This window comes from Nelusetta ayraudi, unplaced genomic scaffold (assembly GCF_046127955.1).
Source record: "Nelusetta ayraudi isolate G7.1 ecotype Tasmania unplaced genomic scaffold, CSIRO-AGI_Nayr_v1 ptg000048l, whole genome shotgun sequence".
NCBI classification, from domain to species: domain Eukaryota; kingdom Metazoa; phylum Chordata; class Actinopteri; order Tetraodontiformes; family Monacanthidae; genus Nelusetta; species Nelusetta ayraudi.
The window spans coordinates 9401436-9426102 of NW_027466098.1; the positions used below are offsets into that span (position 1 = coordinate 9401436).

General features: G+C 45.6%; 1 protein-coding gene across 3 annotated transcripts in view; it reads right to left on the reverse strand.

Annotated features, from left to right (window-relative positions):
- Nucleotides 1-24667, reverse strand: part of sipa1l3 (signal-induced proliferation-associated 1 like 3) — a 63322-nt gene that overhangs the window by 28706 nt on the left and 9949 nt on the right. For 2 of the 3 annotated variants that reach the window (XM_076036171.1, XM_076036174.1), the window contains exon 2: nt 6172-6263. The gene's annotated coding sequence lies outside the window, so the exon portion shown is untranslated. Of the gene's footprint in view, nt 1-6171; nt 6267-24667 lie in introns of all 3 variants that reach the window. The other variant, XM_076036173.1, reaches the window with a different exon arrangement.

A 24667-nucleotide genomic window follows, 5' to 3' on the forward strand; every position in this document is an offset into this window, starting at 1 on the left:
TTCTCAAAACGACAGAGGCCCCGAGTTTGACCCAATTTTTTTTTCCCTCCGCGGCAAATCAATCGACCGTGTAACAATGTGACACCGAGTACAAGCGGCAGAGAGGATTTCTCCGGTTGAGGCTAATCTTCCGAAAGGCTGACAGGGGGGATATTATTACCTCGCGCGCTGTGCGCTCAAGCGCAGGAGCGTGCACGTATAATGCACATAAACACACACACACACACACACACAGGCATGACATTGCGACTGAGTCTGCAGATTAGAGCCACCGGAGCACTTCGCTCCTCATCGGGGGGGTGAAAAAGAAATCCACGGGGCCAATTTAAACTCCACGGCACTGCAGTGTATTCCTTATTCATGCCTCATATTTAATTTGGAGGAGGGCACACAGTGGCGATGATGTAACGCTCAGAAGAAGAAGAAGAAGGAGAAGATGTGGGTTGGAGTCACGGCTGTTTCTCTCATCTTGTGGGCAGCGGAGCTCCGCACGGCCGAGTCACAGAAGGAATGCGACAAGCCGCGAGACCGAGGCAGGAAGAGGAAACAGACTTGAGGGTGGTTTAGGAGGGCGGGGGGGCAAAGGACAAAAAGTGGCCAGAGCTGGAGATAGAAAAAAGATGAAAGCAAATGCTTCCATGCAAGGATGTTAACAATTAATCGATAATGGATTAATTGTTGATGAAGAACTTAATCGCCTAAATTAAATTAGTCGCAATTAACTGAAACTTTGTTGCACTGTTTTTTTTTGTTAAATGGTGTATACATGTATACCTAGAACAAGTTATTTTTAAACAACTTAAAAAAAAAAAAAAAGTTGACATGCGACCCATTAGAAATCAACTTAAAGTCAGAGGATAAATGTTTAGGGTGTTTTTATTGTTCACTAAGGTAAAAATGGGTCACATTGGACCCTCAACATTATTTAAGGGTTAAATAATGTGTTCCTTACACATTTTTCATTGTCAAATTTAAGTTCTCAGAAAAGAAAATCGCCGCTTATCAGTTAATCGTTAATCGATCGATAAGGCCAATCAACTAACAAATTGATAATTTGCATCCCTACTTCCATGACATCGCAAAAAGAGGACAACAGCTCCACGTCTTAATGACGTCTGGTGTGTGGCTGAATTTTGCAGCTGTTCCTGTTTATAGTAGAACGTCACAATTTGGTCGAACATCACCGGACAACAACAACAACAACAACAACAACAACAAGCCAACAATGCCTCAACTGTAACCTCCAGTCAGGCTTTGCAGACACACAAGGCAGCACAATACCATTTGGATTTTTTGGTGAACTATTCCTTTAGCGTGCACATGTGACGGAAACATCGGCAGTGATGTTCCGGGCTGAATTTGTTGAGAGGCAGATGATGAATCGGGACACGGGTGCATCAACAAAGTGAACACGTTAGCACAGTAATGTACAGTGGCGAGGCCGCCTGTCTTTCTCCTGATAACACTTATAATGTCTTCCAATTCTATTCTTCATTACTGTCCTCTCAGATTTTCTGCAGCATCTCCAGATAGTCTTAGTTAGTGATTAGTGGTTTAAGGGAGAGGCCTTTAAATAGCTCTGCCAAATCTGCTGCGCCTGCACTGGGATATAAGATTCCACTATAGGATTCGCCACTCCACCGCCTCATGCTGCTTTACACACGACGGCTCGCGTGTTCAGCGCTTCCCCCAGAAAGCGACTGACCTTTTCCATTTTCCATGTTTAACTGCCATGTAATGGTGTCACGTCCCCTCCTGAACCCTCAAGCTTTCTCAGTCCCGCTCTCATTTTTTTTTTTTATGAATTCTTAAAATGCCATTAAAGGAATGGCTGCTGTGTTCTAAAATTCAAAATTACAGCAAGTTCCTATTTTTCATTGTGTAAAAAGGCCACTCGGAGCGGTCTGCGCGCACCAGCACACAACCGCTTTTTATGAGCCGGACGCACTCTAAGCCCCGAGACTACATTACTCATTCGCTTGGTACACGCAAACAGGCGCCACGGACGGAACTCATTCACAGTAAACAAAAGTGTCCCTACAGTCCGACTACCACGCAAATGTATCCTTCCTTTGTTTTTGGGCAAACCGCAGGCGCTCCGGGGTCCGAGAGGCTCCTGCACTGACTGTGCTTTCTGACAGAGTCCCTCTCTTCTTCTGGACCGGCCCGTCCCTGTGATCAGGCCCAATCCCAGATTATCCGCCCCAGCTGCACAAGTTGCAGAATGGCTTCATTATGAGTCGGACGTCCCCGATGAGCCAGTCAATGAGTGTGTGTTCGGAGCTTTTTTTTTTTTTTTTTTTAACAAGCGACTTCCGTCAGTGAGCCTGTAGCGGCTCGGCCGAGAAGAGGAGACGTAACCTGACATGGAATACAGAGCGCTAATCTGGCATAGCTGGACCTCCTATCCTCTCCCCTCCTCTTTCTGTGGGGTGTTTAATCTGTCACTGCATGAATAAAAGAGTTTTCCTGCAGCAGCGGTGCCATGGGCGGAATGTCACGGCGGCGCTTTGAGTCAAACGCTAATGTTAAGCTCGCTACAAGGGTGACGTCTTAATGCTCGCACATACTTTAGCGCCGTTTCTTCCGTCACTTATGCATTTAATGCTGCAATACAAATCCAGAGCAACACTTTTCATCCGATGGCTCACAGACTCTCCGAGGACGACGGACGACTTCTTGTACATGTCGCTACTTCAGTCGGGATGTTAAAACCCTCGTTGTTGTTTGTCTGGCAAGATGAGAGGAGAATGGACCACGGACTTCAGTAAAAAAAAAAAGGAGATTTAAACAGATTACTAGTGAATATTTTAGACTGAATGTCAATGCTTTGCTAAGTTGGACACCTAACGGCTGCACGATGAGGAGCTGTCCAATGTACGGATGTTTATGTCCGTCCTGCGACAGCCAAGCTCAAGTTCAAATTCTTCTTCTCCTCCAGCCACTTGTCAGCCGTCCGTGTATCGAGGGATACGGCACACAGCAGTTAGTGCACACCGACTCCAGTTAAGGCGCAAACGCATTTAAAATTAGAACCACACCGACTGATGAGAAACTGACAGAACACCAGCATTAGTTTGGTTCCACTTCTAGAGTACGAAGAAGTGGAACTTCTACTTAAGGTGGAAGTAAGTAGAACTTCAGATGAAGGAAATGGCATCATGTTTAATTTCTGAAGTCATGAGAAAACCTCCAGAACGGAGAATTAATCCGTACGACGTAAAGTCAAAAGTAAACAAACGCAGTCATGGCTACGACTTCAAACAGACGTTTAATTCCTTTTAATTACACACACTCACATATAGTAATTAGTCAGCTTTGGGATATACCTCCCAGACTTGTTCTTCCCCCACACCCCCCCGCCCGCTCAGCCCATCCTCTCCCATTCATGTTCTTCCCCGCTCTGCCTCGGCGCCCCGTTTTTGGCTCCCCGTGCACGACGCAGGCTTGGCCCGCGCACCGCAAACACACACCGAGGCTGGTAATTACACCATTTAGACGGCGGTAATGACAGAGTCAGCCGAGGCGCACGGTTTCCAGAGGAATGAGTGAGTTGCGCGGAAGGAGGTGCCGCCGATGCGCCCGCGACATGTTCGGGAGCAGCGTGGGAGCGAACGTGGCGTGCGTAGGTAGAGAAGGCGTCCTCGTGGTGCGTTGCAGCAGGCAAGCAAATAATTAAAAAAAACAAAAACGCAACACATGCTGACGACAGATCGGCAATAAAACGTGGCTGCGATAATGAAAAACAATCATTAACCGCTTAAAAATGTGCGACCGGGAGTTTTTAAAGTGGACTTTAAAGTGGAATTACTGCCTTCATGTTTATAAGCCACATGCGCTGACTAGACTCATAATGCTTAAAAAGTTACTGATTAATCCCTTCGTCACGTGCTGGAGTAACAATCGCCGGGTATCGGTGAAGACCAAAGTGCCGGGCGGAATGCGTCTATTTATGACTCAAGCATCTGAAATCAGCAGAGCTTTGACATTCTTTATTTGCATTCAAGAGGCTGGAGAGGTTGGAAACTAAATACAACACTGTGTCAGTCACCTTTCACCTTTCCTCCTCTGTCAAAACCATCGGGACAGAAAAGCATCTCGGACAGCTGCAAAAAAAAAAAAAAAAAAAAAAAGCCTCTTTACATGACAGGACAAAATGAAAAGACAACTCAAACTCCCAACAACTTCCCAGACGTTAAAAACATCGGCAGCAGTTATACTCTCGGAGTGTTTCAATTAAAACAAGCAGTGCCAGAGAGTGTGAAACGTTATGGGGCAGGTTTGCGGAACAGATGGCGGCACATATGAGTGGCAGATGGCGGCCAGGAGCAGAGGTAGAGCGGGAACACCGTCAGAAAAAAAACACAAAAAAAAAACAGTACAGCACAGGGCCAGCGGGGACAGCGCGTCCAACAGTCAACGCCGCCTGAGTTTTGTAAAGAGGTGGCGAGACCTGCGAAGGACCGCTGGAAGTGCACACAGGGCTCATATCTCAACTCAATGAGTTGAGATATGACGCATGTTTCCACGTTAAGAACTAGAATGATGCAGGTGAGCAGCCCTTTTAAAGATCATGTGCATCAACTATAAAAGTTTAGTAATATCATAAACTGACTCGAAAGTCTCCGTTGAGGCTGATCTGCGTTTGTGATTTGTGACATCACAGAGGGGGTTTAAAATGTCATCCTTACCCAAGACGACCGTATAGACAAGTGCGATGGTTGAAGCTTAAGGCCTCAAGCGCACAGGACCGACACATGCGGGTCTGGATCCATAAAGGTGATCAATGTGGCAAACTGACAGGGGGAGAAATCGAAAGGTCTGAGACGCTGAATGAAGCCGAGCGAGTCCTGCAGTCCAGGGAGTGAGTGAGGGGTGATACCAGGGAGTGAGTGAGGGGTGATACCAGGGAGTGAGGAAGGGGTGATACAAGGTAATGAGTGAATTTAGGCCAGGGCTGGGCAAACGTTTTGACTCGTGGGCCACTATGGGTTTTAAAAGTGACAGAGGGACCCGGAGCAGGAGCAGATGGATGGAGTGTTTTGGTGACCCACCGCATAGGAGATATGTAGAGAACATAAACTGAAAAAGGACCAAATGTGCCCCACGATATTTCGCTCTTTATTGAAATGACTAGTAGAACACTGAAAAAAATTGATGAAATACTGCTATTTTATTACTGACTTTCCATTATATTTCTTTTAAATTGGGCAGGCCGGATTAAAAAGTTTAACGGGCTGCATATGGGCCGAGGGCCATAGTTTGCCCATGCCTGATTCAGGCTGAAGTCTGACTGGAGCGATAGCATCGTGCTAAAAAACCTGCGTGACCGGCTCAGTAAATATGAAAATCAGGCAGACACACAGGCAGCAGATAAAGCAGGAAGCCCGACACTCAAATCTTAAAATACAAAGTAACCCGTTTCTTCCGACCCCCCCTACAGGAAACACCGAAAACACCATTTAGCTTCACGGCACCAAGCAAATAGTGGATGCCTCTGAGTCTATAAGTGTGCCGGCGCTTATCTGACGGCGACATCACTTCCTGTCAGGTCGCAGCTTCACCGAGCGACACTCCTCACACACACACACACACACACACACACACACACACACACACACACACACACACACACACACACACACACACACACACACACACACACACACACACACACACACACACAGTCGCCCGACCCCGACCGGCGCTGTCTCCACCGATTTCCGTCCGCGTTGTCGTGCTGCATCGCGCTGATGTTTGCTCGCGTCACTTCCTGCTCCCTCGTCCGTCCATCACCACGTCCCGTCTGGATCCAAAACCCCTGGAGTTCTGGATCCAGACCGCGTGCCCGTGCATGAGTGGCTCCTGATGCAACAGATCTTCAGAGAATACACACGTTTTCTTTTCTTTTGATGCGGCTGCATCAAGCTACGCCGAGCCGAGGCCCGACATGGAGACCGACCGGCCGCTCCTTTTCTTTTCAAGTCCCTCGTTTTAATTCACGCATCATTGCGGTACAAACGCAAAGAGACAAAGTCAAACACTTTTCTGACTCTGAAGCTTAAAATGTTTTATCAAAGGAAGCGAAAAGTTTGAATTCTATCCCTACAAACTTTGACATTTAGTAGCAGCTCTTCGATGATATGCACATGCCACCCATGCAAATCTTACCTGGCTCTGCCTTCAGCTGTGCAACACGCAGCCGACACAGGTGCGATGAGGTCTGGAGTCGCAGCACAGGAAGCGAAGGCTTGCTTTTTATTCTGCTTTGAAAAAACAAAGAGGTGGAAGGAGGGGGGGGGGGTGGGAGGGTAGAAATAACAATTTGTTAAACGTCCAGTAGCAAAAGATAAGGCACATTCAGAGATACATTTGAAACCTGGTGTGGATTTATTTATTCACGCTGAATGTTCGTAGGTGGGGACGTGTGAACGTGTTTGAGGAGCAGTGAGAGCAGCTGTGATCACTTCCACGCTCATCAGGTCATCCGCACGGACGTGTCTATTGTCTGTGAGGAGTCTGGCTAAATACGCCTCAGGCTTCTATCTGGGGCTGCATCTGGACAGCCAATGCACACACACACACACACACACACACACACACACACACACACACACACACACACACACACACACACACACACACACACACACACACACACACACACACACACACACACACACACACACACAAAACAGTAAATGCATTGACTTGCGCATGTGCTTTTTGTACCAAATCTAGTTTTATTTAAGCTTTGACAATATACAGAGTAAACACAGCGACTCAAACCGACCTGAGACAGGGATTCTTAACTGTCACTAAATGTAAAGCAGTTCTATAAACATTTGAACTTATCTGGCTGGGCTGCACTTTACTTTAAACAGATTTCCTGTTTCTACTTTTGCAGAGGTGGCAAAGGTATTCACATTGGATACTTGCGAAAACAATACTGTAGTAAAAGTGAAAGTTGTAAGTAAAAAAACAGATTCAGCTCTTTTACTGAAGTAAAAGTAAGACAAGACTTTTTTTTTTGCAATTAATGAAACAATACATATGTTGATAAGCCAAGGTACTCTGAAAAACTCTCCCTTTAAAATACGATCCAGTTTTAGATTTAACAACACAACAGTTGTTCAAATAGCTCCAATTCAAGCGACAACAATTATTGTAATCATGGAACGTACGTTAAACAGAATTTGTATCTTTTAAAGACAAAAGTAGCAAGCATGTTTTTCCCGATGTAAGAAGTACAAATATTTATGTTCAAATGTAGGAAGTAAAAGTTTTCAGGAAAAAAAAAACTAAGTAACAAAGTATTTGTACTTCATTAATTCCCACCTCTGCTGACAGGTGACTGAATTTTAGCATAGAGTAATGAAAATGGCTGAATTGCCAGTTCGTCAGGGTGCAGGAACGGGTGCGTAAGCTCTGTTCCTGTTTCCACCTTCCAGCTCACTATCAAGCACCAACACAAAAAACATCAATGCGGACTGCGGGGCAGGAGGCAGCATTGCACTTTGATTAGAGGCCGAGGGCCACGAGAACAAAGGGGGGAGGGGAGATGCCAGAGCCGGGAGTAAGGATGGGAAGAATAAGCAGACATTATGCCCTGAAGGGGAGGCCCATCACTGTCTGAAAAATACAGCACTGATCAATACCAATCAATCCGAGTCCACTTATCCGGCCATAGCAGGCATTATAATGGTGTCCTTAGCAGGGCATTGGGGTTGTGGAGTGAGAGTGGGCAGGGGCTGAGCCTCAAACCCGTTCACCAGGGCAGCGAGGTCAAGGTGGATCCAAGACCGAGGATCTCGCACAGCCACTCGAGAAATGAAATTAAAGTGTTGGCGGAAAACATGGGAGCGGTGGCTGTTCCACGGTCGCGCCTCCCTCCCTCCTCCGACTGATTACAGCCCGACGGGGCAATTTTTACTGCAGCTCCGGTGCACGCCGCCACGCGCAAACCCGACGCACCCACAGCCCGACACATGTTGTTGTTTTTGCTCCCGTTTCGATCGGCTCGGTGCGCTAAACATTGTGACGATAGCGTATCATAGAGTTAAGAAAACAAAACAGAACAACGGAAGACAAACATGCTAAGCTACGTCTTTGCTACGTCACATCATGCTCAGCTAATGTGTTCGTATCTCCTAATTTGTCAGCTGACACATAACAAATAAAAAAAACAAACAAACAGAAGACAAACATGCTAAGCTAAGTGTTTGCTAGGTTATTCTATTAAGCTAATGTGCTCCCATCTTCCCATCATGTCAAAAAGCACCTTAAGCATCTAAAAGCATTTTCTATAAACTATATACTTACATAGAAAAACAAAACAGAACAAACAGAAGACAAACATGCTAAGCTTTTGCTACGTCACATCCTGTTCAGATAATGTGCTCCCATCTTCCCATCATGCCAGTTTACTCTTTTTTTTTGACAGAGGTCCGAAAGCACCTTCAGAATTTGAAAAGGCGTCTCTATGAACTATACATTTATAAAAACTTTCACTTCTACATTTTTCTGCAATGCATCAAAATGCGTGTGAAACCAAAGCGATGGGAATCCAGCCGCTGTGGCTTATTAATAGAGCCTTTCGTTCCAGTTCCCATCAAATGACCCATTTCTTTATTATAATTGAAATCACCCTCTGCTGATTAAATGTGAAAAAAAAACAGTGCTGCCGGATACTATATGCTAAGTAGTTGGACCTTACAAAAAAATGACAATGACGGTCTCACGCATCTCCGACCAGGTCCGACACGGCTTCTCGCTTCGTCCAACCGCTTAGGAGGACGAAGGTTTGCAGTGTGAACAGCCGCTTTAAGCCCGCGTTGGGATGTGTCTGTGGGTGGGTCAGGGTGCGTAGTGGGGGAATTGAGTTTTATGACATGCGGACTGTGGAACTAAGAGAGAGTCCCTACTCTGCTGTAGTTTTAATCTGTCTCAGAGGTTTTATGTCCTGCCAGACTAAATAACTGTCACACAGTCAGGACACAGTTGGCTCGTTCCTTGTGCGTGTGTGTGTGTGTGTGTGTGTGTGTGTGGAGGGGAGGCAGGGGTGAGGGAAGGGTGCATCCGAAGTGCAGTAGGACTAGGAAGGCCGCGATCACTCTGAAGGCGTCTGTGTCTTCGTTTTGTTAGATTTACTTAGTGGCTCAGATTAAAATTCTCATCACAATTTACAAGATGTTTCCGAGACGCTTCCATTCATTTCCTTTTTCCAGGCCCCTCAGACTTCCCCCGTGACACCGACCACTTCATCTTGTTTGAATTCAGATGCAGCAAAGAGAAAAAAAAAAAAAACCAAAAAATCTCTTTCCTTCCTTTGGTCACAGCGATGACGTTCAGAACTCTAGGAGATTTCTCTGGGAAAAAACCCACCAGAAACAGACACAGAATGAGACCCAGTGTGCATGCTTCCACAGCTGCAGTTCACTTCACTCGGTCCGGAACCAAAAGCAATAAATTACATACTGTTGCATTTTTCTTTCGGCATTTTTTACTTTTCACGCCTTGCTGTCTCCCTCGGTCTGAATCTGCTGAGGAATTGGTGACACGAGCCAAAAATGCAGCCCCGACAACACAAGTCACGTGAGGACTTTCGCCTCTCTCGCTGGCCAGATGTTTCTTGGAACGTTGTTTCCCAAACTGCTCTTGGAATGGTCGTGTTTAGCGCGATCAAATTCCAAAAGGAACTCCCGGAAGGAAACAAAGAAGAGGAGGGAAAAGGCCAGCAGCAGACAACACGTCGCTTCTGCAAAGTCGGCAGAGCGCAGCAGACTATGGCAGCCTGTTGGGGGCAACAACAACAAAAAAAAAAGAGTGCAGTTCTATCAGCAGTGGGCTCTGATCAAGGTCAGGTCACTTTATGAGTCAACTGTGAAAACACTAACTGAGGACTTAAGAAGTTTTGACAGCTGAAAATGTAAAAATAGAGCCTTTAAACGAGGAATAAACAGCTCCACCTAAAGCATCACTGCCTGCCTCATAAATAAAACTGAAGGGAAGCTGATAGAGGAGGATTTTTTTCTTGCAGTATGATTCATGTTACACATTCCCATGAGAAATTGTGAAGCCTGTGTGGTCTCCGCCTCCGTCGAGCAATACTGTACATAATCACTTCAAGTCTCACATACATCACCCTTGCTGCCGCGCCAACAAAATGTATTTCATCATGAAGCTGTAGCTATCTAGTCATGTGTACATACAGTTAACCTTCACACGCTGGAGTGGTTCAGAGATCTATTTTGCATGAAGTTGCGTGAGTTAATTTCACACGGAACACAGAAAATGACATAACTTTATCCAGAGGCTTCTGAAGGGCATCTCGGGGTCGGTGAAATAAGGGAAAAATACAGCGATGAAGTCACACGCAATTCACAGAGATGCTTTCACCACTTGGTTGGTGCGCGGCTGTTTGAACGCTGCGCTGGGGTTGGTTGCCATGGGAACGGAAAAGAGCACCAACAAAAAGATGATGTACGATGTAGGCGGCAGGCCTGCAGGCGAGCAGGGCGCGCAACCTGAGTGTGTGTGTGTGTGTGTGTGTGTGTGTGTGTGTGTGTGCGAATCCGGGAAGGGTGGTAATCGACACAAAGTGCAACAGTTTTGATGTGCGCCAACTGAGCTGCCGCTCGCAGACGCAAACACATGTTCCACGTGGAGCGGAAGAACCGACCCGGCTCTTGTTTATTTATAGGTCTCCCACTGAACGACCAGATGACTTTTTGGGTTTGGCTTCAAGTGTTTTGCCAAACCGGCAACCGAAGCGCGCTCAAGGCTCGGGGCTGTGAAAGTGCTCAGGTCAGCAGACCTGCAGCATCCGTTACTTGTTTCCGTTTCTGTAGAACTGTACTGATCCGGCAAATTCCCCGTGTTCTTTGACAGATGGTTGTACTAGAACAGTGTTTTTCAACCGGTGGCTCTGGAGCCGTTTTGATTGGGTGGTGGTTTCTTGGGCAGTTTCCTTTTGTTGTTTTTTTCTAAAAATGGGATTTAAAATACTGATAGAAAACGTTGAGCGTTTATTTTGCAAGACACACATTTCAATTCAATAATTTCGATAATTTATTCACGAGACATGACAGAAAGTGGGCTGGCGTTTGAATTTTTGTAGAATGAAATGTGGGCCCTGTGACTCCACCAGTTGAGAACCACTGTACCTAGACAGCAGCGACAGTGAGATAAGCAACCTCATGTCCGTCTCGAGTTCCTGGTGACATTCAAGAAGTGCATGCTAAGGACTTAAATTGCAAAACTGTCAGACATTACATAAAATAAGTTTGCAGGTGACAAGAAAATGAGTGCTGCTCTTCACCCTGCAACTGCGTTCTTCCTTTATCTTTTACCTGTTGCTGTGCTCCTACGTTTGGGGCGTAAATGTGCAGATTCCGTCAGCGGGAAGGCATTTTTTTTTTTTTTTTTTAAATACACGGCTATTCTTCTGGCTCACCTGGGCGTCAGGCGGCTGTCGGCGCCGAGGAGCAACTGCCATCTCGACTTTGCACGAGGCCGGTCGGCCGGCGATTCGTCTGCTTGTGTGACGAAAACGCCTTGACGCATTCCAACGTGGTGACACAGACATCAGACGAGGGCATCCGACTGGTTTTTGGTCGAATGTGAGAGCGCCTTACGCTCAGATAACAGGCTCAGAGGGCACATTCCCCAAACAAAGTGCCTGCTGTGTTTGCCGCTCCGCAACTTGGGTGACGCACCGACGAAAAGGTTGCAACACAAGACGCATGACAAGTTTTTTTTTTTTTTCATTTGACAGACGATCTTATCGTGCCAAGGCGTTCTTGCCTGGTGCCAGTGAGTTCATAAGAAAAAAAAAATACTTGAAGGAAGCTCATGATTTCTGGTAAATGATTTAGTTTGACTCGAGAGGAACAAAAGAACCATAAAGTTCAGAGTGATGATTTAAAGTGGCACATCTCCCTCCACCTGAATTTTCTCCTCACCCTTCAGAAACATCTTGACTTCAACTCTAACTGAACACAACTGCTCCCGCACTGCACTTTGGACTTCTTTAGCTTCCTTCTCTATACTTTGGTGCCATTAAAAGAGCCGTAAATTGCCAGCTTTTGGATACGTGCGCAGATACAGCGTGTTTCAAGTCAGCAAAAATCTACTGCTGGCTTGATTTTGCAACAATTCAACTGTCTTTTAAAAACAACAGTATATCACTATCCCATCATCCATCTGTTCATTTATAACTCATTGTTATTTAAAAAAAGAAATCCAACATCAATATGGGTATAAAGACCAACATGTATATCAGCTCAAAATATAGAAAGCACCCAGAGGAGCCATAATAAGGAAGCAAAATCCCGAGTTGTACCTGGCCTGGGCCTCAACACCCATGGGTTTATAGTGAGACTGAGGTGACTTCCTCTTGTCTGTGTGTGTGTGTGTGTGTGTGTGTGGCTGTGTGTTTACAGCAGAAACAACAGGTCCTTGGGGTGACTCGCGCTGTCACAGATGGTAAACCTCCCACAGAAGCATCTCAGGGGAAAACAGGGCCACTACTGTCGCTCCAAACAGATTTACATGAGCACATAAGCCATTGAGAAGAAAAAAAAACAAAAAAACAACAAAATCCGTCTGAGACGCACATCAAAGCGTAGACAGATGCAGGGCTTGCATGTTTACTTGTGCACTTAAGATATTGTGGAATGGACGAAACTCACAGGGCCATTAAATTATTCAGTAATGCTCATCTCATAAAGGCAAGAGGAGACAATGGCCCTGGGATTTCTCTGTGTTTTCACTTTGAATCATTCATCATCCCGATACATATTTCATGAGCTTCATCTTATCACATTGCTTGTTTGGCTTTCTAGACACAACCTAATGCAAGATTTAAAAATACAACTTTTGTAAGTTTTTTTTTTTTTTTTGTCGAGTTCCTCTTGTGCATTTATGGCAGTCGTGTTATATTCCAGAAGATGTGAGGCAGAGGTTGGAAATAAATGCAACTCGCAGCAAAACAGTATTTTTTTTTGTTTTGTCTCGGTGGTCAAAATGCTTAACAGCAAAAACGAACGAAAAACTCTCTCCTGTCACTGCTACAAACATGAAAACAACAACGTCACTGAATTGTTTTGTTTTTTTTAAAGCGACACGCGTCACTGCTTTAATTATTCAGTGCAACGCAAACTATGCCGGAAATGATAGCACTTTGTAAAGACACTCCATCTGTGAAACAAACTCTGAAGTTCACTCGCGTGTCAGAGGGCAGAAGGCAGAACCTGAATGAAATTCAACTACAGTGTACACGTGTGCGTCGTTATCACCTCATCCCACACAACAGTGGCTCTCTGGCGATACCCCAATCAGGCAGAGGAGGTGCAGGCGGATAACTTTACCGTGCCGTGAATAGCTTAGAAATGTGCTGCTATTTCAGAAACGCTTTTCCGTCCAAAAACCAAGAGAAGCCAGCGTGGATCAACCTTACTTTGACTGTGTTCAGACTGCCAGCCAGAATCAGATTTTTAGCCCATCCAGATTGAAGTCGGATGGCTCTTTTGTAGTCTGAACAGTCACAAATCACGTTAAAGCCGATTTTTGCAAAACAGGTTGAAACCACTTTCAGGAGGTAGTTTCAAACTGCATTTGGACAGATGCGTCTCAGTCTGAACAGCTCCAAACACGGCAATCGGTTTTGACTGTCCAATGTGCCAGACCAGAGCTACAGCAACCTGTCACATAGGACAATAATGTGGCCCAGTGTGAACAGAGCCAGATCCCAATTGGACACTTGCGAAAAACAGTGTGGACAGTCAGTCCGAAAAATCAGATTTGAATCAGATTCGCCTGAAGTCTGAACGCAGCCTTAAAGGTTTCTATGAATAGATGTCGGTGCATATACACAGTCACCTTCTTGGTTGAGGATCCAGCTCCTATAGAAGCAGGTGGGGCGAGAATATTTCAGACAAAATGGACTTTGGACAGTGGTGTGGGGGAGGGAGGGAATTCAAGGTTGTTCCTGTAACCTAATCAGTGCCGTGACAGAATAATGAGGCTGAATAATGGCGAGGTTAGAGGAAGAAAGCAGTGGGGTGAAGGGAAGACGTGTCAAACAGCTGGGAGACATTTGGGCCTTTTTTCCTCCGGAAGCGTTCTTTTATAGTAGCGCTATAATTGGCACGGAGGATGAAAGGTTGTGTGAGGAGTTTAATTTTTCCCCGCGTCTGTTTCTTTTGGCAGAAAGTTTGAAAAAACAAAAAACACATCAAGGTGTGCTTAGGAAGACTTCAACTGGTAACTTTGGTTGATCAATGTTGGCAGTAATCCAGTCAATAAAAATCTTAAAAATGTTACTGACGCACATTGCATAACCAATAGTTGCTTGTTAAAAAAACGGCGACAACAACAAAACAAGCTGGTCTGTACTTGCTACAGGTAACCATGATACTCTCCACAGAACATACATATCTGATTCTTCAAAAAAAGAAAAAAAAGATCATTGTAAATAGATAGCAACATACATTTGTGTGTATTGATATAACGTCTACATGTGAAATGGAAAGAAAAGGAAGCGAGCCGCGGGGGAGTGCTGCTCCAAAAACGGAAACCTAATATGTGGCATGAGGAGGTGCTGGTAATGTGGTGGGCCGCAAATAAATTAATGCATGGAATACTGTGAGGCAGAGGCCAAGAGAGAGAGTGCGAGAGGAGGGCGGGGGTGGGGGGGCCTACAGTGAAGGAAAATGACGGAGAGAAATAATAAGATGGAGCAATGGTTGGATCGATACCGTTATTTCTAGATGAAGGTGGGGCATCAGAGTTGGAGTAGTTAATGGAAAACCCCTGCAATGAAATGTGAAGCGATGTCCAGGATGCGTCGCATTGGTACTTTTCAATAACTCCGCCCCACCCCCACCCCCCACCCCCACTTCAAAGACAAGGCAGAGGTCGGGGTTAAAAGCTCGGCTTCTGGTCCTCAAAGTGCCCTCCAATTCATTCACTACGCTGACACTCCAGACCTCATCTATTAATACAGCACTGCAGCAGTCCTCTGGCCGCAGAGAGATGCGAGAGATGCGGGCTCCGGGCGAACCGGCAGCCAAGCGGCAGGCTTACCGAGTTCCTCGCGCCGCTTCCAGCGACGGCATCGGGAAAAGTTCAAGCATCGGCTAAGCTGCAATCAAAAAAAATTCCTAAAGCGCATTCCACCATGTTCCTCACTTGAACAGATTATCTAATCAGGGCAGGCAAAGAAATGAGCCAAATAGGTTTTTTAAGGGTACTTAAGCCTGGGACCTTGCAGTGGTCAAAAAGCAACAATGCAATAAAGTCAGTACTTCCTGCACACAACAACCCATCAAAAAGCACTTCCATCACTTCACTTCTAAAAGCAGAATGCAGTTTTGGTCCACTTTCTAATGTCTTTATGTTCTTAAATGTATATATGGGCGCTTGTGTAGTACATATTTGTATTGTGGTCTGTAATATGGCAAAGCATAATATCGTTACTTTAAACTAAATGGTCTAAACTAAATTAAATGGTGGCTGCTTCCCGAGATTGAAGGAACTCAACCGAATACAGTTTTGCGCGCGCGGACGTGCCTGTTTGTCAAAATTGTGGAAAAACTGTATTTGGTAAGTCCAACTGGCAGAGGAGGCCTCCCTGGCTTTGCCAGTTGGCTCAGGCCTAATGAGATATGACACTGTTGTTCTCCTTTCTGCAACGTTCTCTGCACGGTGGACCAACAAAAGCAAAAGAGCACGAGGTCAAGGGGCGTGTGTTCTCTCTCTTTGTCTTTGAGTTACAGTGCAGCCAAGGAAAGAAGCCGCTCTCTCGCTCTCTCTCTCTCCATTTCTGCTGGAGGCAGTTACAACTGTATTGTACAGAGATAACGCGTTCCCAGAGGAATCAATTAGCTTTCGGAGATAAAGCCGACTGTTGAAGAGCATCTTTCCCCCCACCGACTTCTCTACAGAATGAATGAGTTACAACTGGATGGAAATTGGGCCAAGATGGCAAATAAAACACAAAAATATTCTAATACACACAATTACAGAACATAAAATATACACAGTGTACTTGTGTGAAGTACAGTGAAGAGCTGAACAAACATTTGTGGTCTTGGCCTGCCACATGGAATAAAACCAAGTAAATAAAATCCTGCTATGACTACTTTTAAGAAACAAATTTGCTACTCCAGAGCTAAAACCTTGGAATATATAATAGGTCCCCCACGTGTCAAGCCAACAGCAGTAATAGCGATACCGCACAGAAACCACCACAGCTTTTACTGAGCCCATTTCAGTTTGAAACTTTTCTTTTTCGCCAAGTGGGCTCGGCCTAAAATCAATTAGTTCCCCATTTGTCTTTGTGTTCTTCCACAGGAGGAACAATTCCAGACAAACACATTCAAACAGCTCAAACCCACAACAATACCAGACAAACACATTCAAACAGCTCAAACCCACAACCTCCAAACACGGCCGTCATTACCTGAAAGTACTGGCCAAACGGGAAATACAACTTCGCTGCGGCGGCAGCAGCACAGCGCAGGGAGCATGACTTGAGAAATCCAGGCAGTCCAGTTTCACTAAAGCGTGAGTCAGTGCACACCTCGATGAGCAAATAAACTATTTGCTTCATTAGAAGTCGTAACCAGACGCCAAAGCACGCTGCTACGCACAAACAAACAAAAAACAGAGACGTGAAGACTTGAGAGAATTGAAAACCAAACAAACCTGTAGCAGAGTATTGTTGTGTTGTGTTGTGTTGGATTTTGAAGGGGTTAAATGACGAGAGGTGTGCCTCTGCTGAGGTTCTGGTTAATGAGAGAAGTCAGTTCCTTCATGTGCCACATGTGTGGCAGAATCACAGACACACACTTTTACTCCCGGCATCATTCTATTATTTTCAGTCACTGTGTTTTTGATAAGTTTTCTTCTTGAAACTTGAACGTTTTCCACTCAATGATTAATTTTATTTGGCATCACCACGGCAGCTCTGCCCACAGGTATTTATGCGCTATCGCAGCTCATCCCACCCGCGTTACAACATTCGCGTTCTGTCACACTTCCTGTCCAGACGGACCGAACGGGGGGGGGTGAGAAATGAAGAAAGAGCATCCAGTTCTTTGCCGGTCGGGCTCGTGTCCAAGCTGCTCCGACAGGAAGTCCCAACGACGGCTCGCAAATGCAAAATTCGACGCTATGGCGGCTCAACCGTACGATCTGCATGGGAAAGGTGACAAGCAAACGTTTCCTTCAGCTGCCCACCAACCACTTCTGAGCGGCAGTGGTTTTAGCCCAGGCGCTTTTTATAAACTTTGACCTGACGAACGACGAACGCTGGGGGGGGGACAGGTGTCGCAAACCCGGTGGCAGCTGCGGAGGGCTTAACGTGAGAGCTGGTAGACCTACCTCGAAAAAAAACCTGTGCGCCTCTGCCGGAGACATTTGCCTGAGCTTTTTGTTTGTCCTCCCACCAGAGACTGGGCACTTAGTCAGCCAAATATTGACTGAGGGCTGGATGTGGGCTTTGCCTCAGGGCCTCGGCACGTCACCTTGAACTTCACTTCAGAATGCAGCCGCTTGTTTCCAAAGCCACAATTTTTACTGGTCCTCGCCTGCCGCAGCCGCTTGCTTAACATTGTAGTGGGGAGCATTATGGAGTTTCTGAGTGAAAACCCTATCAGTGATGCTCCTGGTTTCTTTGTGTAACTCGCAGAGTGGACCAAAATTAAAAGGGGTGCACCAATACCGATACCAGTATTATACAGGTTATCGGTGCTGATACCAGACTCATGTACTCTATTTATACTTGTATAATACGTACCAATACCAGTTTAAGGCAGCGCGCATTTTACGTTATTTGACTGCAATGCTGGCAGTGACAAGTCATTTTAGGGTGGATTCGGGTGGTTCAGTTCAGATGTTTAATGCACCTTAATTAAATGTCAGTATGTGATCATTTTGTAAAATTTTCACCTATGACCTATGTTCTAGAAAAACATGCTGATTAATGTTGTTCAAATAACAGAACATCTTTGGAAAAAATCTATATCAAAGTAATTATTCAATGTAGAACGGCACAAAGTAAGTAAGTTACTGTAATGTAAGTACCTGGTATCGTGAGTACTGAAAAGCAAGTACTCATACTCTCCTTGTTTACTGTAAAAAAAAAAGTGGATCAGTGCATCCTTACAAATTAAAGTTTTCTCCATTGTATCCATGTTCGAGAAGAAGACTCTTTGTCAAAACCGGTCTGTGTTAGTCTGTTAACTAGGGAGTAAAAATATTTTGGAAGGACACCGAGTGTGCCTGGCTCTTTTTGATTTTCATTTTTTGGCAGAGCACCTCTACAATTTTTTACCTTAAGTGTGAGCATTCTTCCCGGAACTGGAACTGGATAGAAAGAAGCAGTCAGATTGTCCTGATTACCAGCTGATGGAAACGGGAGTATAAAAAGAAATGGGAGTATGTTCTGAAGTTTGCACAATATGGGACCTTTTAGGCCATGAATCAGTTTTAATTCACTGTGACGATGACCTGAAAAACATCTGCATCGCATCAGGATATCTCCCCATGCTTTGCTACGAGTCCAGACTTCTGTCAGTCAGCGAGGATTTATGTATTAACCACAATCCTACAGGGTGGCTGTGCCCCAGCAGTAATAGAAGATGAAATCTCTCCAGGGGCTCCTGTGACCTCCCCAGTGTCTGTCTGACTACCTGACCCTGATAACGTTGGCTCTTCTCCTCGCATTAGGGTTTTCAGGCGGCGGCGGCAGGTTCTCCTTTGGGAGCAAACCCTGGGATTGCAGGTACTGGTCGTTAAAGAGAAAAGGGAGCCTTGGTGTGAGTGGAAGCCCGACTTGATTTAAAGTCTGTCCGCAACACTTCCTCCCTTCATCAAGTGAGCCATCTGTTCAGCCAACCAGACTGTATCAGGTCAGACAAGGCCCTGCCTCACAGCCCCGGAGCACAACAGTGTCAGTTGAGATGCAGAAGGGCTACATTTGCATAACCGATTCCCGACCACCGCCATCGCTGCTACTGCGAGCAAAATAATAATTTTTAATAATCCAAGATCCGCCACAATGACGTAGATACGCTTCAGACTTCCTCCACGCTTGCGTCTCTTTCGTTGGCACATTTCATACACTCTTGCTCTCCGCTGGGTACATTTCACCAAGTATTTTAGGGACAAGCGCATTCAGTGAGATGGTAATGAGTCTTCATGGTTGCCCAAACTCATCAGAGCATGGTTGCATCCCAGTGTTGGACTCCTTACACAGTCCTAATGGCTTCTTTTACAGTGGGGGATCGGCCATGGGCAAAGAGCTTGCGTTTTGCCAACACACACACACACACACACACACACACACACACACACACACACACACACACACACACACACACACACACACACACACACACACACACACACACACACACACACACACACATAAAAAAACACAGGCTCTTTGAGAACACATCATTCATTGTGTCCCGTCATGCTGCTTGTTTCTCTTTAACGCTCATGTAAAAGTTCTGCCAAAAAAAAGCTCTATTTGTTCACCATTCCCTCCATGGCCTCCCTTCTTCTCCAGGCAGATCGGCCTTTTCAACGCGAGATCCAGCCTTTGTTCACTTCAACTCTCCGCGTCGCAGAGCGGAAAGTGTCCCCGGTGCACGGACGCGAGACGAGGGGGGGAGCGTTAGAAAAAGGTAAGAGTGAACAATTTGAAGAAGGGGGCCACTGGAGAGAGATGATGGATACGAGAGGGGACACGGCGAGCAGAGTGTTTGTTTGCGAACTAGCAGCTAAGAAAGCGTGGCTGACCCCGATTCTGCCGTGACTCCGCTCTCTTACAATGACACGGGGAGTGGCGGGGGGCGGAGGGGAGTCCAGACATAAACCCAGACTGACAGGGTTGTTGCCCCCCCCGCCCCGCTCCGCTCCAACAATCGGTCGCCGCTTGTGCCACGGCCCCTTTTCCTTCCCTCCATCCCCGCTCTTCCTTTTGCATTTTTGAAAAACAGGGGGGGAAATGTCGGCAAAGTGCTGCGCAGAGATGAGCTGCATTGTGAATTAACTACGCTCATCTTACATTCGACAAGATTCGGTCTCGCTGAAAGCTTTTTTTTTTTTGTGCCGTTCGGCTTCATTAACGGAGCGGCACGGCGGCTCTCGCTGCGACGCACCCGTGCGTGTGTGCGTGTGAAGCGGGGAGAGAAGACTGCACATGAAGAATGCATGGAACGTGGTATTATGAGCCCCTCTGATTACGAGAGGAAGCCCCGCACAGCGGAGAAGAGCAGACATGTGATGCTGGAAGAAAGCTGGGGAGAGGATAAACACAAAAACTGGACTTTAGCGAGTGCCCTAAGGCTAAGGCCAACCCCGGCCAAACCAGTCTGGGGCAGAGTGGGGGGGCGGCGGGGGATGGGAGGGGAGTTGGTTAAGCACTTTGAGCAGTGGCAGAATTTAAACAGAGGCCCAGACAGACCGCGACCGGTGTGTTTTATTACCAGGAAACTGCCTCACAGCTCTCAAGGGGAGCCCAGCAAGATCACAGGTCTGTACTTACTCCATGAAAAATGAAAAAAAGAAGGAGAAAACCCAATGCCTCTGCAAACAAACAGAAGCTGGAGGAGGTGTGAAACGCGCAGAAAACATTTATTTTGCTGTAAGACAAGAGAGCAGCTGCGAGCGACAAACTATCGGCTCACTCTGGAAAGAGGATTAAAAGCACTAAGCTCACCGTTTTGGCAAGAGACCCTGAGATGGTGTGGTAAGTGGGTTAAAGCGCACCCCTCGTCTCATAATCGCCCCTCCCTCGGCCGCTGTCTACCAAACCCGCCCAGGGGAGCCAGTTTCAGGTCTTGCGAAATACTACTTGGGCATTCCGAGATTTCTGGATTCCAGATTAAATAATAAAGATCTGAGCCAAACTGTGACCAGGCAGCACCATCACAGGCAAGTCAACTGGTTGGGGGGGGGGGGGAGGGGGGGGGGGTCAAAGTCTTCTGGTCTTGAAGGGGATGCAGACTTTTTTTTTTACAAGGATCTGCTGTGCTTCCTTTCACAAGTACTGTGATGGCTGATCCAACAGTGCTACCAGCCTTCTCCAATCTCTAACCTACTACTTAAAACCTCAACGTTCTTTCCTTTGCATCCTGACATTCGCATGAACAGCTTAAAAAAAAACACCGGAATACGGGTGCCAGGCCTGTAGTTGGCAGTCAAATGATATACTATTGCAGCAGGCAAGAACATAAACCAACACTGCGTGGCTGCAAATTAGATTACTAATTCCACTACAGAAACATTAGTGCAAACAAACAAGACGACACTGGCACAGACCCCGACACATGTAGCTACACGTCTTTTGCTGATCACAGTAATGCTGCGACAAATCTAAAGATCCACTTTGGGTGTGTGAGCAAGGGATTAACACCACCATGCTCTCTGACATGCCACTATAGCCACGTTTCCATGACAGTTTTTTTTGCAAAATAAAAGCGATATTTCTAAAACTTCGACAAAGTACAATCGCGATTTGCAGGTGTTTCCATTGAACGGTGTGAAGCGCGTAAGTCGAAATTCTCGTGAAATCTCGTCCCGCGAGATATACGAGAATTACGTTAGCATTTTTTTCTTCACGTTAGTTTGCTGTCAAGAATGGTTGTTATATTTTTCTCTTTGATTACTTGGAAAAAATATTCTGTCTCCTCCTCCGTCCAAACATGACACGGCATTTTCACTTGAAGTGCACTGGTCACATGACCTCGTAATTCACGTCTGGTGATGCGTAAATGCGAAACACGTGCTTCCATGACACTTTTGCGATATAACTACATACTGACATGTCTGAAAAACCACCTCATGAAAGTGTAAAAACCTTTTAGCGAAATTTTAGGTTTTTCGAACTTTAGGTGTTTCCATTACTAATTCTTTATTGCGATATTTAGGTTTTGCGCAATTCCAAGGGTAATGGAAACGCAGCTTGTGTCAGACTACACAACTGGGAAGAACGTGTTTCCCTCCAAAAGGTTTGGGGCCGTTTACTGGGTTAAGGATTACTGGCACGATCTGTCATGTCAAAAAGGCTGAACAACAGGGTGCATTCGATTTGAAATCTTCCGCTGTGTTTCTGTGCGTCGAATAAGAGCATGTCACACACACTACCGCACAGAGTCGACCAAGCACGGAGGTAACATGAGTCTCTGGTGAAGCTGTGGTGCTGCTGCAGTTTGGCAGGCTGTTTTAGCAGAGTCCCGGGCCCCACAGCGAGGAGGCACCGTTTGCCTGCAGGACTTTTTTTTTTTTTTTTTTACTGCCGAGAGCAAACAAAGTACAGTAGCTCCATTGAGAATTGCCCGTTACACAGAGCTGCTGAAAGTACTGTACAAACTGATGTGGTGAGAACAGAGAAACACGCAATGCTGCCAAGAGACCACGGAGATTAAAATGATAAAAAAAAAAAAGAGAAAAGAAACAGCACCAGCAGTAAGTCTCGGAAGGAACCGTGTAATGTGTAACTTGTTTGAATATGATAAATAAAGAAAATCTGTCAGTGTTCCAACAGGGAATACTCCACTATGTCTCTCATTCCCTCGCAGCTTATATCATTTCAAGCTGTAGCTGACCTCACCTTCTGAAATCTTACACAGTCTCCAAATAAAAGCTTCCAATGTCACCGATGTACAAGCAACATTTTGAAAAAAAATACAAATAAGGTTAACACAACATAACATTTACATAACATTTTCCCCCCCTCCATTTCAGCAACACGGTTTTACTGAGACACCCGCCTCCACACAGCTGATACAACCAACTATGCTGTAGGATCAGACACTTTTCGGATAACTGGAACGGAAACATTTGCTTTCTTCCCTTTAATTAAAACAAACACTACTTTTTTTCAGTGCACTCAACTACTAATATGAATATGTGCCACTACTCGCTTACTAACCTCATGATTCACTGAGTAGAACTTCTTCCCTACACAATCTTTTTACTTTTTTTTACAGCTCTTGCAATTGCGCAAGAACTCGGTGAAAAATAATGTTTGTGTCGATATCACTCTGATACAATTTTTTTAAAAATCTTACGCAGCCATAAGCTGTTTGCACGCATACAGATGCACAAACTGAGAGGCAGATGGTGAGCGCAGGTGAGCAGGGCGGATCCAGAAGAAATTGTAAAGAAGGGCTTGTCCCCGATGCAAGAGGATTAGGATGGGAAAAGGTGTGGCTGCCTCTCACTCACACTAGTGTTGTAAATTGGTGTGTGTGCATTTGCCCAGACTTGACTAGTATAAACACCACAATTATATAAAGTCTAAAGACACACAAGTGAGTTTCTCTGGCGTTAGGGTTAGAGTTCACTGCCGCTTGGCTTTCTTTAACCTCTTACAGTTTCAATGCTGTGTTCATTGTATGTTGATGATGCATGTGTAGGCTTGTAGGATTTTTCTTTTGCAAACGGGCAGTACCAAACGTCAAGTCGACGGTCCACTGGACGAGCTGTATCACCCAATCACCATCACAACTTAGTTCTTCAAACTTTTCTGCAACTGTAAGCCTGAGAATGGCTTGGAGGTCTGCGGGACTGTCACTTTCCTTGCTCTTTATCTTGCCGTCCACAGCCAGTGACCGCGGCCCCGGCCTAAACTAGTCCGCGGCATTGTCACAACAAGCTAAATCCCTTCCAGAATTCCACTCTCTTTCTTCCCGTGTCTGGTTTGAAGCACGCCGTGAGCCCAGGGTGTGGTTCAGCAGCGACGCATGCACGACTCGCGCTGTGTGCACCAACACTGAGCTGCATGTGTGCTCACAAAAAACATTCTCCGGCCCATTTTGTTTTCCAGGCATGGGAAGCCTCAGTCTGAAGAGAACGCTTGACACAGAAGCAATAAGTTTGAAAGAAACTGAAATTGCTGCTGCATGTTTGAAAGCCTCATTGAAATAATCTTTGTTGGGGGAGAACTATGTACTGTATGTTAACCTTAATGTTTACTCAGGAATGTGTTTAAGCATGAGCAATGGTTCAATATGTTAAAGTGACCATGACCTTTGACCAGTAAAAGACAAATTAGTTGGGTTCAAGTGGATTGTGAGATGTTGTGTTGATAAGGCTAGAGAGGACAAAAAAGTGGTTTGGGGAACTACAGACAAATAGTTTCAAAATAGAAGTAGTACAAGTAATAGAAATCAAAAACAAAGAAGTGAAACAGGGAATTGAAACTTTCTTGGGAAGTAATTGATGAGAGGACCAACACTGTGTGGAGATAAAACAAGCATATTAGCTGTTTAAACAGAAAAAGAGGAAGAAGGAAGTAACCGTGACACATAAACCTCTACAATGTGTAGCAAATAACACAACGTTGGTTTTAGTTTGTTTTTTTCAGATGATGGCAGATGGAATTGTTTGGGGACTTGATTTGAAGTTTTAAAGAAATGACAAGATAGGTTTTTTTTTTTGTCATTTTATGGCATATTTTCCAGGTAGAGAAAATATATGTAGACTGTAATCTCATCTGCCAGGAGGAGAAACTGCACAGCCTGATGTTTCTCCATTATTCAATTATCCTTGGGAACTGCTGAGATACATGCAGCGCCTAAGAGTGTGTGCATAAGTTACAGGTGGGCAGGTGAGGAGATCTGCGTGTGTGTGTTTTGGGGGAGAGCAG